Genomic DNA, 14191 nt, shown 5'->3' with positions numbered 1-14191 from the left:
AAATATTTGGGAATCTGGTTAACTCCTAAGAATATTGACTTGTTTCAGAATAACTATGTGCCAGTGTGGAATGGAATAAAGAAAGATCTAGAGGTGTGGGGACAAATGTGTGATGGTTCAGAATTTATCTGGTTAAATTCCCCTGGTGTGTGTCACCTGCTAACGTCAGCTTACAGCTGGGCGGAGACAGAAGCTTTTAGAAGCTAAGAAGGAGGAGTTTTTCCCTGTACTTTCACTTCCCTCTGTGTATCTGTGAGGGAGACATGGCTGAAAGAAGCCCTGGACTTTGTTTGCTGTAATGTTTTAATAAAGAGCTGTAAATAGACGAACCTGTCTATGTGTGCTTACAAGAAGCAAGACTGCTTTACACGCTGCGTGTTTCAACTCTGCTAAAAAGCCGTGACTGAGAGAAGACAGCAGGGCTCCTTGGGAGTTGTTGCGCAGCTCTGGAGGAAGCGTGCCGGACCCGCTGTAAGTGATTGATGCGGATCGTAAAGCTGTCTGAGCTACGGCTCCTTCGGTCTAGCCCAGAGATCGATTTCCCCAGAGGTTATGGGGTCAGACAATTTGGTCAAGTGGCAGGGTTTATATGAAATAAGAAAAAAACCAAAATACTTGCAAAAAATATGGACCAAGGTACGATAGAAATAATGCAACAACAAATAAGGATAGAAGTGGTGAAAAAAGTTAAATATTTGGGAATCTGGTTAACTCCTAAGAATATTGACTTGTTTCAGAATAACTATGTGCCAGTGTGGAATGGAATAAAGAAAGATCTAGAGGTGTGGGGACAAATGAAGTTATCGTTTTGGGGAAGAATTTCAACGATTAAGATGAGTGTGCTGCCAAAGATGTTATTCTTATTTCAGACAATTCCCATAATCAAGGGGACAGTGATTTTTAAAGAATGGCAAAGAGCAATTTCAAGATATATCTGGCAGGGTAAGAAGCCAAGAATTCAGTTCAAGTTATTAATGGATGCAAAAGAAAGAGGAGGCTTCGCCCTGCCAGACTTGAAATTATATTATGAAGCTTCATGTCTCTGTTGGTTGAAGGAGTGGATAAAGTTGAATAATACTGAGTTGTTAGATCTAGAAGGTTTTGATAACAGATTTGGCTAGCACGCATATTTATAGTGTGAGAAGAAAAAAATTCATAAAGGTTTTGAAAAACCACATCTTTCGAAGATCTCTCATAGAAATATGGGAGAGGTATAAAAGTTTATTAGAACCAAGAATTCCACACAGGTTATCTCCGTTAGAAGTTATGAGTATTAAGAAAGTTAATATGAGAGGGAACTGGATTACATATAGAGAAATGATTCTAAAAGAAGGAGGAAAATGGAAGATGAAACCCTATGAAGAAGTAAAAGGCTATGTATATGATTGGTTGCACTATTATCAGGTTAACGAAATGTTTTAAAAGGATCTTAAAGAGAGAGGTTTTGATGAAAAAGAGTCAAAATTTCAAATAGAAATAATAAATAATGAGTATAAAATTTTATCCAAGATGTACAAAAGGCCCAGATTAGTTTCAAGCCTCTTCTACTGGTGTTACCAATAGCAGCAGGGTAGCCATGTTTGATCTGTTTCAGCAAATGCAAGAAATGTGCCTTGTCTTGTGGCACTATAGAGACCAACTGATTGTCTTGAAAAAGACGAATGTCACTTGTAGTCACTTTTTTGCAGGTGAGATTCAATGGAATAACAGCAGATATAAATTGGATTTGGGGCTCTTGTGCAACAAACCTGCAACCAGAATTAGCTCCTGGACTTTTTGCAGTAAGTGACAGGAAGGTTCACTGGAAAGTGTGGGACAACAATGGCTTGTCTAGAAGTGGTCTAAGTCACAAGACTTTTGGTGGTTGCTTTTCTGGCATTGTAAGTTTTGGGTAGTATTCAACTACATTTTTGTGCTAGTGGAAAAGAACCCTCCTCGCCCTCTCTCGCCTTTGTCATTTTCACATACATGCAATGCCAATAATTCACTATGCAAAATTTTGGAATTAAAATCCCCAAATTTGGAGTATGGGAGGGTACTCCTGAAATCAGTGCTGAGTATATTTTTGTATGTGTGTGTGGTGATCTTGTAGATGCTTGTTGAGATGGTGGTCACCAAGTATGAATGTGGCACAGGAAAGTTTTGTGAAAACTGTACTTGTGTAGTGAGGTTCAAAAAGGTTTGGGGAGAGGTTTGGAAAACAGATCCTACTCTCCAGTAACAGAGTTAAGCCCAATGACTCGAAGCATATTCAGACTTGGTTAGATTTACATCTACCCCTATCCACCTTTAAACAAATGTTCCCCATAAAAATACTTAGGCTAGAATAAATTACAGCTTAGCTTTGCAAATGAGTGAAGGTTTTACTCACAGTGTTTACAGAAGTTAAAGCAAATAAGTCTCCATCCCTGGGCAGTAAAATAAATAAGAAAAAAAGTTTACAAGGAATTTAAAAATGAAAAGGAATTGGTTACAAAAAAAGGATCATGCAATGTTTAGGTTAGCAAAGATGCAGGCTATAAAATCTCATTTTAGCGAGATTCTTCATTCACAAGCAGCATTTGCTGAGTTGGGAGCCAAGCCACATTTCTCCTTCTTCACTGGTTCCAGGAAGCATGAAGAGAACAAAACTGAGAGGGAGGAAACAAAGGTTAACCCTTTCATGCATGCAAGTGTGAGTCAGTAACTGTATATTAAAAAAACACTACTGTACATTTATATGTTAGTGAATGCAGAACAGTAGGTTCTAATGCCTTTATAATGCATATTTTATCAAGAGCTATAGCCTGCAGTTCTGCTGTGAAAGAGCACATAAATGTCATCTGTATAGGCTATTTTTAGGGTAGGAAAATGTGTGGACAGGGAGATTTGGCCAGATTGTCAGCAGCTGCATTCAGTTATGAAAGGATACAGATCTCTTCTAAGGAATGATTTTATCATTTAATTATTTGTGTGTGGGCAGTTAAGAAGTGACCCTGATTTATGCTGAACTCCTATGAAAAGATGTTAAAATGAGTATTATTTTTAGAGGTTTTAGATTGAACTCATCGTTTTCGTAGCTTGCCTGTGTTCACTAGCAACATCTGAAGCTCCCCCTCCTGCCATCCCTCTTCTATAGATTCCTCCCTTCCCAAATTTGTTCTGCTCTTTAACAAAAAACGGCACAACGACATTGGGATGCTGTTATATGCATTGCCACATAACTATGTAGTTCTCCATAAAGGAGAAGTGGATTTCTATTAAATTACCTTTATGGCATTCTGGCATCTCTGGATATTTGGACTTTTCCTGGCAGACAAAAGTAGCATTGGATCGAATGAAAAATGTTTCCTATCACGTGAACCAAATGACTACAGACTGCAAAACCAACTTTGGAGCTATGGCTGAAGTTGGAAAATTATTAACACAAAACCTAAATATTTTAGATAAGTACAAATGATAGGTAAATTCTTGGACAGCATCCTGATATGCTTTAGCATTTACTTTCCTAATACAGAAATGCATGTGCTATACACCCACACCAGTCTATGAATCAAATGGAAAAATAAGCTAACTGACCTTTGGCTGAACATATACATTTGATGTATGAACTAAACAGCAGGACACTTTTTTGCTCACTTTCCAGATTTTTCTCTTCACTTTCCCACATCCAGATATAATTTGTAAATCTTTTATAGCCTTTTATCTTATAGCTACATTCTGCTCCAAGACCTTTATCTGAATCTTTTGTTGAATCCTGTTTTCCCAGCTGGTTTGCAATAACAGCTTTATTCTATAAGAATCCTCAGTGATTCCCAAAATCCCCACCGCGCTGCATAATATAAGACGCATGTTTGAACTTTGTAACTAGAAAAGAATTTGGATCCAAGAAATTCAAAATGTATGTTTAGAAAATTCAGAAGTTGCACGCAATATTTATTTTGATCCTGTATCCCAGGCATAGGCAAACTCGGCCCTCCAGATGTGTTGGGACTACAACTCCCATGATCCCTAGCTAGCAGGACCAGTTGTCAGGGATGATGGGAATTGTAGTCTGGAGGGCCGAGTTTGCCTATGCCTGCTTTATCCCTACTAGGTTGTATGCCAGTCATATGAAAGAGGATACAAATGACAGCCCACATAACATAGTGGATCAGAGCTCAAGGTTCCATTGTGACTATGATGCACAGTGGAAAGCCACCAGAAAGCACTGTCTCGTTTTAACCTTTTCCCCATAGATTGCTTTAAGAACAAAATGGGAAACCTTTTGTACACGGGCTCTTAGTTTGCATATGCATTTCACACTAAACAAAAAGCTAGGGTGTGGTATTGTTGCATGACACCCCAATCTCCCAGCAGTGTGAAACGCCAGGGTTTGTGTTTCCTTTTCAAAATGAGGCACAGTCAAGAGTATGGTGTCTTCCGGATTTATGGTTTAATAATAATAATAATAATAATAATAATAATAATAATAATAATAATAATACCCCACCCTCCCCAGCTAAGACCGGGCTCAGGGCGGCTAACAACCAATAATAAAAACAAGTTGATTAAAATACAATTAAAAAAATATTAAAATACAACATTAAAACATTAGGATGCAGCCTCTTCACAGGAGGAGAAAGGAAAGAGAAAGAGGGGGAAGGAATCAAACTGATTCTAAGCTAAAGGCCAGGTGGAACAACTCTGTCTTATAGGCCCTGCGGAAAGAAATCAGATCCCGCAGGGCCCTGGTCTCATGAGACAGAGCTTTCCACCAGGCCGGAGCCAGTGTTGAGAAGGCCCCGGCTCTGGTTGAGGCTAATCTAACTTCCTTAGGGCCCGGGACCACTAGGGTGTTTAGTTTAGTTTAGTTACGCATACATACAACCTGAACATACGATGGAGGGGTTCATAGCATCAACACCCCAAAATGTCTTTTTTCTCCCATAGCAGCAGCATGTGATTGAAACAGAAATCAAACATTGCTCTCTGATCCTTTGCTTGCTGCTTTTACTCCAGCTTCTCACTCACATAACAACTGTTGCTTTGTCCTACTTCTGATCTAAGAGAGAGAAGAGGAGGAGCCCCACCCATTTTGCCATCTGGCACAAAGCCCCCTTTCCTTGGTTCTCTTAATGGCCCGTTTGCCAGTCAACCACCTCTGCCTGATTTATATTTTGACACTTGCTAGGATTATAGGCATAGCTGTCAAGTGTCCCTTATTTGAAGGGACAGTCCCTTATTCCAGCACCATGTCCCGCTGCTGTCCCTTATTGATGGATGTCCCTTAAATGTCCCTTAAATGATGTCCCTTAAATTTCAAAGGAAGCAGCTCCTCTCCCTCCCTCTCTGCTAGCCAGGGAGGAGGGAGGCTCCAACTGTGTTGCTTGGCTGTGTTGCTCATCCAATAAGAAGTCTAAGAACGACTGGGGGGGTGGAGCTTGCATGCCTTGTGTGTGGCTAGTTAATGCAAGCTGAGGGGTTTTTTGAATGCTGGACGCCATTTTGTTGCACGTGCTGCTGCAAACTTTGCAGTGCAAAGCCAGGCCGGGGAGCCATCTTAAGTTGAGGCTGCATAGGCCTTGTGGTGCATGTGATTCAGATTCTATTCAGTTGAACCTCTGTTTACAAAGTTGGTTGGACAGTGTTCTCGAAGCTACCCAGCATGAGTTTGACCAGACTGCAGGAGGACAGGAAGACTGGAGTGCCTGGAACAGGTGAGGCTTCAGGTCCCTTATTTTGGCTGCTGGTCCCTTATTTTCTAGGCTGCTGGTCTCTTATTTTCAAATCTGTAAATTGATAGCTATGATTATAGGGATTAGAAGCCTGGCACCCACAAATCCATAACAGTATTATCCTGTCTGCAAGTGGAGACTAAAGAAAAGGAGCAACAGTTTAGTAACAGCACACAGACATAACTCCATCCCAAGTTCTCTTGGGACACCAGGACTTTTCTAGGGAAATCCCTCTGAAGCATCCTGACGTAACCACAGAGGGGAAACTATTTAATTTTGTCAAAGTGATTACTATTTGGGATTTAGGGCACTCCAAATCAGTTGCCTGAGGTAGTTCCCTAACTCTAACTAATAGAGAGGCAATCTCCTCTGTTTCTTCTCTGCCAAGTGTTTTTCTTTAATACACACACACTTGCAAATATGCTTGTTGGCATTCGTGTTTTTGTATGTATGTGTAAAGTAAGCTGCATTGTTCCTTAAAAAAAATCTGCATGAAGCATCCTTTTGTTTGATCATTTCTTAAGAATATTGTTAGAAATGCCACATGTAACTGAACTACAGTTGCAAACACACAGAGAGAGATTGGGAAAGGTTAAGTACACAGTTGGAACAAGATCATGCTCTTTTTCAAGCTAGTAGCAAAACTCCCACTGCTTTTTATGGGTCATAGTTTCAGCCCCGGATGACCAGAAGCGAAGGACAAGAAACAAGGTAGTTTTAAACTGCCAAGGAGCTGACATTGCATTGCTCCAAAATACCACACAATAATAATAATAATAAAAGCTATGTACATTTTACCTAGGAGCAAAACTCCACTGAACACAATATAAATTTTGAGTAAACTGGCATAGGATTGCTCTGCTGAAGCCAGTTTTTCAAAATCCCATATTTTGCCCATCAGTTAGCAGCTACAACGGTACTTGAGCATTACTTGAAAATGGAAATTACTGGTATTAAGCAACCAACGAAAGAAGAAGAAAAGAAAAACCTGTCACAATCTTTCAGCACCACCGTTTGCCTCATGGACAATTTGCTGAGAGATCCAAAGCTCCTTGAATGGATGAATGTGGTAAATAATTCAATCTGAGTACATAAAGTGTGGTTTGTTTACGTTTCCTAATGGAAGGAGTTTATTTATGGGGCTTATTTATGAAAAAAAATAGTTTGAGGAGATTATTGGATCCTTCTGAAGCAGTTCAGTGAGTCACCTAGTGAACTATTGCCCTCTGTCTATGGCTAGTCTCTTCGGCCACCCATCTAACCCGCTATTTATTTTTTTCTCGTTTGCCTCTTCGGTGTCTGCCCCAATGTGCTAGAATCGCAGGAGAAATCGCATCTCGCAACCAGGGCAAGTTGTGAGGAACGAAGTCTTAAAATCTGACACAAAATCTGACCAAATAAGTGGGGCCATTTCCCTCAGGATCCAGTTCGGAGGGCGGGGAGACGTGTTTTAGGCAGTGTGCCTCGTCTGTGAAAAACTCCTGGCTATATTATTTCCCCCTCCGGAATGCCTCATCGAGAAAATATGCTGGCTATGTCCCCTTGGCTTGTCATGATCTCCCTTTCTCTCTCTCTTTTTCTCCACCTCTCTCTCTCTCTCTCTCTCACACACACACACACCTCCTCCTCAATTCCAGGCAGAAGCTAGCAATGCACGGGAACGCAGAAGGGAGCCAAGGTTCTGCATTTCGGCGCGCAAAAGCGAGGAAACGACAGTGGCGGCTGCTGCGGGGAGCCGTAAGGTCATTTTGTAGTTGTGGAGGAGGAGGAGGAGGAGGAGGAGGAGAGCCCTTCGCCTTCCTGTGCTTTTTAAAAAAAGAAGGGAGCGTAGAAAGAAAGAGAGAAGGAGGAGAGAGAGATTGTGTGAGGGAAGGGGAGTGTCTCCGTGGGGGGAGCATCTGGGCGCGCGCGAGGAAAGTTGGCTGGACGTGGAGACCCGGCTTGGAGCCCGCTTCCCTGCCAAGCGAGTTCCGTGAGGGGAGCCAGAGGCGAGGAAGGGAGAAGGAGAAGAAGAAGGCGCCCGCTCGACCTCGGCCGCTGCAGCCTTTCCCTTTTAGAAGAAGCCTGCCCTGGCCGGACCTGGACGCCTCAGGCGACAACAGACCATTGGCTGCGTCTGTGAGGTAAGGCACCCGGCGCGTCTCTCTCGCGCCTCTCCGGGGCGCAATGGCGCCTCGACTTGGGGAATGCCTTTGGCTCCCCCCCCCCACACACGGGGGGCAGCAGGGTGGGGACTTGCCGTCTTCTCTTTAATGCTTGGAAGGATCCAGAACACCCCCCACAAAATAAAGTGCCGCCTTTCCAGGGCGCGCATAATTTAGGAAGGCGATTTTGTGACACCGTGTGGGGAACCAATTGTGGTTCTGGAGCTGTGGGGTCAGTTAGGGAACTCGGTTTCTCTTTCTGTCTCCTCCACCCCCAAATCAAATGCAGTGTTGCTCTTCAGCCCGGAGAAACGAAAATAGAATTGCAGCTTTAGGGAAGTGTACGTTGAAAGGAGCCCGCCCGTGCCGTTGTCCAATCTATAAACAGCCTCGGGGATCTGATCGTGGCACTCCTTCCCCAAGCGCTCCCCTTGGATTCCAGCACAGGGGGGCGTCAGAAGCCCAGGATCAGGTCCTGGGTTATGAGCTAGCTAGACGGGAGCCGCCGACCCATGTTTTGTTTTTGAGGCTCGTCTTACAGTACTGTACATAGTACAGTACTGATGCAATCCAAGGCTCTCTGCAAGGGGAAATGTTATGTGTGAGTCACATATAAACCACATTCCCCAGGCTCCCTCCCTCATTCCTTGTCTCCCATACCCACCCGCCCCCCTGCTAAAAGTCTCTAAAGGGTATCGGTATTCAAGTTGGATGGCTTTGTGGAAATATTAATTCTGAATGACTGGAGCGGCGCCGTGAAACTAAGAAGCGACAGTAGTACTGTCTGCCCTGGGGAAAAAATGAAACAAAATGTGCTGAGACAGCAGCACTGCTCGTTTCTTCGAGAAGGGATGCATGGCATTTTCTGGAGGAACTGCCCCCAAATGTGGCTGTAGAAATGTGCTGAGATTTAACGGGCAGATGCAAAGGTGAGTGATCTGTGGAGGCTGTTTGCACGGCGGTTCTGTCATTTTATTTTATTTTTTAGCTGCTGTTCACATTCAGTCTCTTCCCTTGCAGAGCACAAAAAATCGCTGTTGCTATTTTCAGATCGTTTTGTGTCTACTGGCAGCTGGCAGCAACAGGATTAGTTTTGTTCCATATCATTGCAGTGGTTTTCTTTTCCTGCACAACTGTAAATGCTGGTTCTTTCCTTGGTGAGGTAGAGAAGGAAAGAGATTTTGGTTGCCAGTGTGCAGCTACCCACATTTAGAGATAGCAAATAGGCAACAACCCATTCCTTGCATTCCTGCTCATGCAAAAACCTTTGTAACATTTTCAATCCGAAGTTCTATCCATCCATTAGAATATGCGAAGGAATATATGTGAGTGATTATAAATTATATATGAGTGCTGATAAAATGCAGGGTATGTATTATCTGTTCTTAAAAGAAAAAAATGCCTACACTGAAATTCTGCATCAAGAAAAGCTGAATTCTGCAACTTGCATAAAATTAAGGAAAACTGAATAGTTCTGTTTCCGGTTGTCTAGAGAGATGTTGCTGTAAGTCTTTCGGAATACACCTTTGTGGGAGGAGACGGACCCACAAAGAGAAAATACAAGCCTTTACAGCTTGATGCCTGCACTTGTGGTCCACCCCAGCAGAGTAGTTAGAAAGTCTGCTGGGAAAGACTTACAGAAATAACCACCCCAGCAGAGTAGTTAGAAAGTCTGCTGGGAAAGATGCAAAAAGGTAGGGGAGCTGTAGGAGAAACTGACTATCTCCGCTGGCTTCTCCCTTGAGAAACCAGATCCCTCAACAAACTAGTGCACCTTGCCTGACCTTTCAAAGGAGCTGGCCTTTCCTTCTTGACTGACCTCTGGTCAGCCATCCTCAGGTCTTGAGGAAATCATTCAGCGATGGTGCCTGAATACTGGGGTTGGAAAATGTAAGGCAGACAAAGGGCAAAACCCACCCTGTGAGTGAAAAGGGGGAGAAGAAATTCTTGCCTGCATCCCTACCCATGCCTGGGAATCTCAACTCAGAATTTCTAACTTTTGCAATTTCATCAAGCTTTGCCCACCTACTTTCAAGACCAGTGCTATTTTTCTAGAAAAAGAGGTTCTGGAAATCATCATGAACGTCTCCCTTGTTCTCTTAGAACATGGGTAGGCAAACTAAGGCCCAGGGGCCGGATTCGGCCCAATCGCTTTCTAAATCCAGCCTGCGGACGGTCCGGGAATCAGCATGTTTTTACATGAGTAGAATGTGTGCTTTAATTTAAAATGCATCTCTGGGTTATTTGTGGGGCCTGCCTGGTGTTTTTACACAAGTAGAATGTGTGCTTTTATTTAAAATGCATCTCTGGATTATTTGTGGGGTATAGGAATTCGTTCATTCCCCTCCCAAATATAGTCTGGCCCCCTACAAGGTCTGAGGTACAGTGGACTGGCCCCCTGCTGAAAAAGTCTCCTGACCCCTGTGACTTAGAAGGCAATGGCACCCACCTGAGAGGTCCCAGAACACAGTTTCCTGAGTTCCGGCTGGAAAAAAAGCTCTCTTCAAGACTGTGTTTGAAACTTTAAAAATAATTAAACCTGATCCGCCCCCACCCAGCACACTTCAATGATCTTTCATGTTCTCCCTTTCTCTTAATACCAGAACTCTGAGTGATCCAGAGAAACCAATTGGCAGAAGATTCAAGGCAGACAAAATAAAGTACTTCTTCACAGAGAACCTATTGAATTAGCTAGCACAAGTTGAGGTTGTGGCCAGTAGCTTAGATGCCTTGAACTGGAAAGTAGGTAAATTTATTATTCTATAAATAGTTACTAGATAGGTAAAGGTAAAGGGACCCCTGACCATTAGGTCCAGTCGTGACCGACTCTGGGGTTGCGGCGCTCATCTCACTTTATTGGCCGAGGGAGCCGGCATTCAGCTTCCGGGTCATGTGGCCAGCATGACTAAGCCGCTTCTGGCGAACCAGAGCAGCACACGGAAACGCCGTTTACCTTCCCGCCGGAGTGGTACCTATTTATCTACTTGCACTTTGACGTGCTTTCGAACTGCTAGGTTGGCAGGAGCAGGGACTGAGCAACAGGAGCTCACCCCAGAAAGGGGATTTGAACCACCGACCTTCTGATCGGCAAGTCCTAGGCTCTGTGGTTTAACCCACAGCGCCACCCGTGTCCCTAAGATACTAGGTTACTAGATAGGATGACTTAAATGCAGTTGACAGATTTCAGAGATGGTTTGATTCTGAGTACCAGTTGCTAGGAGCAACATCAAGAGAACATGAGAAGAGTCTTCTTGCCACTGTAGAAAACAGGATGCTGGAGTAGAAGGACCTTTGGTGTGATCTGATGAAGCTCTTCTTGCGTTCCTACACATTTGTGCAGAATGGTAGAATAAACAGCCTTGAGAATAGGTACAAAATGCAGATAATAAGAGGAGGTGTCAGGATGACCTCTCAAAGAAATGATATCAAAATTCCTTTTTAAGGCATGGGGCCCATCTAGCAAACATGTTTCACTCTGGTGTAAAAGAATAGGATGCAACTTGTAGAAAGGTATGCAGGTTAGCAACGCTTGGTGAAATCATAAAAGCCAGAGAAGTTCTGAGCTGGACTTCCAGAGATCAGGCAACAAGGCTTTAGTGGGCACCTGAAGCAGTTGGGAATTCTCTAGCCCAGGGCTTGTTTAAAGCTACTTTTGTCTGGGGTGCCAAATGATCAGTATTATTATTATTACTACTGCTGTAAGTCACTCGGTTAAGTAGCTTACTTACAGAAAGCTTTCATAAGCACAATGTCTGCATCAATTGCGGGTTTAAAATGTAGCTTGCTAACTGGGGTGTAATTGCAGCTGTTCCTGTAAGAGAGAGTTTGGTGCTGATGGAAATGGAACGATAAGGAGTCTGTGTGCATTCAGGCTGTTTAGCAGCACAAACCTATGCCTGTTTACTCAGAATGGAATCGGGTACATTGTGTTCAGTGGAGGTTACACTCAGATATGTGCGCAACATTATTATTCGAAAATGCAAGTTAGCAATAAATGTAATTTTGCTATAAAACGGTTACCTCTATTTTTTTTAAAAAAAAAAAATTCCACACAGTTAAAAGGTAAAGGTAAAGGGACCCGTGAACATTAGGTCCCATCGTGACCGACTCTGGGGTTGTGGTGCTCATCTCGCTTTAGTGGCCGAGGGAGCCGGCGTACAGCTTCTGGGTCATGTGGCCAGAAGACCTGGGTCATGTGGCTCTGGCGAACCAGAGCAGCGCACGGAAACGCCATCTACCTTCCCGCCAGAGCGGTACCTATTTATCTACTTGCAGTTTTGACGTGCTTTCAAACTGCTAGGTTGGCAGGAGCAGGGACCGGGCAACGGGAGCTCACCCCATCGCGGGGATTCGAACCGCCAACCTTCTGATTGGCAAGCCCTAGGTTCTGTGGTTTAACCCACAGTTGGAAACCCACAAAAAAGTATAGGGGTGAAAGGAGATTTGCTCCTTTGCTGTGTCATCCTGCTCAGCTTGGAGCCTGGGCGTAGCTCAATTTTTTAACCAAGACCCACTTCCCAGCCCAGCAAGGAATCTGGATGAAGCAGAGGAACATTGCTTCCTTGCTCCTTCACCTTCCTGGTCCTCTGTTTCCTTGCTGCTCAGCTTGGAGCTGGGGCTTGGCTCCAGTGCTGTGCTCTCCCATCCAGCAATGGAGATGAGCTATTGTGCCCCTTCTCCTGTGCCCAGACCCAACATGACTTTTTAAAGGCCTTGTGTAATCCAGCGGAAAGCATGATATGTGAGCCCCCCAACTCAGCTAGCATAGATTCCCCCTTCTGTGTGTATGTTGCCTTCAGGTGCTGGGATCTCAACAGACTGGAAGTAAGTAAGCATGACTGCACATTTATCATAATACAGGTAAAACCAGCAGTTTTATCATCATTCTGCAATACTATTTTGTCATAAGCAACCATAGTCAAATTTGGTCCAGGTTATAAGTTTACAGCATCTGTCATCATCAACAAAACCTCCTCAAAGTGAGTGGAAATAGACAACCATGTACTGTGTACCATCTTAAGCTCCTTTGATCCAGCATTTGAAACAATTGCTTCCTTCTTTACCTTGGGATACTGTCGTTTGTACTAGACTTTTTACTCTTCACCCCCTGGAAGTGGCTGGTGCTGCATCTTGGATTAATGACTTTTCAAACATGTAAGATGAATTTTTGTTCAATTTTGTAAGAGAGTAAAGCTGTTCAGGTTTGGCATGGGCTAGCTACTCTCAAAAAAGTGGTCTTGAGTATATTGTATACTTGGGCCATCTTCCAACTCTAATTTGTCCAATATGTATTTGTTGAGTATGTGTTGCTCTTGAGCAGATTTCTGTTGTCTACCCTCTATTGACTTCTCTGCACTGGGAAGGAACCCTGTATATTGTGGACTCTCCTTCCTTGGAGGTCTTTAAGCAGAGGTTGGGTGGCCATCTGTCATGGATGCTTTAGTTGAAATTCCTGCATTGCAGGGCCTTGGACTGGGTGACCCTCTACAATTCCAGACCTCATAAGAAGTACAACAGATTTTTTAAGTGTTTCAAGTTGAAGAGCAAACTTTCAGCTGTCAACAGTTATTATTAGCTAGGACGTTCAGGCCATTCATCTTAATGTTTAGCATGCTCCTGGATGCTCTAAATTATCAAATGCTTGATGGGAACCCTCCATTAGCTTTCTCCGTTGTCGTATGACTTCTTATAGCATTATATAGGACATGTGTGGTGCTGTGGTCTAAACTACTGAGCCATTTGGGCTTGCCAATCAGAAGATCGGCAGTTTGAATCAGCACAACGGAGTCCGCTCCCGTTGCTCTGTCCTAGCTCCAGCCAACCTAGCAGTTTAAAAGCACGCCAGTGCAAGTAGATAAATAGGTACCACTGCGGCGGGAAGGTAAACAACATTTCTGGGTTCCGTCATGGTGTTCCGTTGCACCAGAAGCGGTTAAGTCATGCTGGCCACATGACCCGGAAAACTGTTTGTGGACAAACGCCGGCTCCCTCGGCCTGAAAGCGAGACGAGCGCCGCAACCCCATAGTCACCTTTGACTGGACTTAACCATACAGCGGTCCTTTACCTTTATAGCATTAAGATTTACCCACTGCTGGAAGTGAGATGTTGACATGAATCAGCCACTGAGCTGATGTAGCACAGTCATTTCCCTCTCTTTCACTGCAAGAGCTCAGTTCAGTCAGTCATGCAATCCTAAAGACGCTTACATGGGAGTAAGTGTTGGGGATAAGCAGTGTCCAGTGCACAGCGGAATGATGAGAAGTATGAGCCAACATGCTCTATACTACTTTATTTACAGTTCAAAGCTGGTATGTTACAGAAAAACATTTTCCCTCTGCCGGAGCAGAGAA

At 43.7% G+C, this 14191-nt stretch overlaps 2 protein-coding genes across 2 annotated transcripts in view; both read left to right on the top strand.

Annotated features, from left to right (window-relative positions):
- The first annotated feature begins 1673 nt into the window (after nucleotides 1-1673).
- The window catches only part of SGO2 (shugoshin 2), a 111193-nt gene continuing 98675 nt past the window's right edge, over nucleotides 1674-14191 (top strand). Inside the window, exon 1 of the mRNA XM_081915558.1 lies at nucleotides 1674-1683. The gene's annotated coding sequence lies outside the window, so the exon portion shown is untranslated. The remainder of the gene's footprint in view (nucleotides 1684-14191) is intronic.
- SPATS2L (spermatogenesis associated serine rich 2 like) overlaps nucleotides 7491-14191 on the top strand; it is a 73276-nt gene continuing 66575 nt past the window's right edge. Inside the window, exon 1 of the mRNA XM_081927184.1 lies at nucleotides 7491-7819. The gene's annotated coding sequence lies outside the window, so the exon portion shown is untranslated. The remainder of the gene's footprint in view (nucleotides 7820-14191) is intronic.

Source organism: Podarcis melisellensis, assembly GCF_964234715.1.
Source record: "Podarcis melisellensis genome assembly, chromosome: 1".
In the NCBI taxonomy this organism is placed as follows: domain Eukaryota; kingdom Metazoa; phylum Chordata; class Lepidosauria; order Squamata; family Lacertidae; genus Podarcis; species Podarcis melisellensis.
The sequence above is the reverse complement of the archived record's forward strand: the minus strand, read 5'-3'. Positions and strand labels throughout refer to the sequence as shown.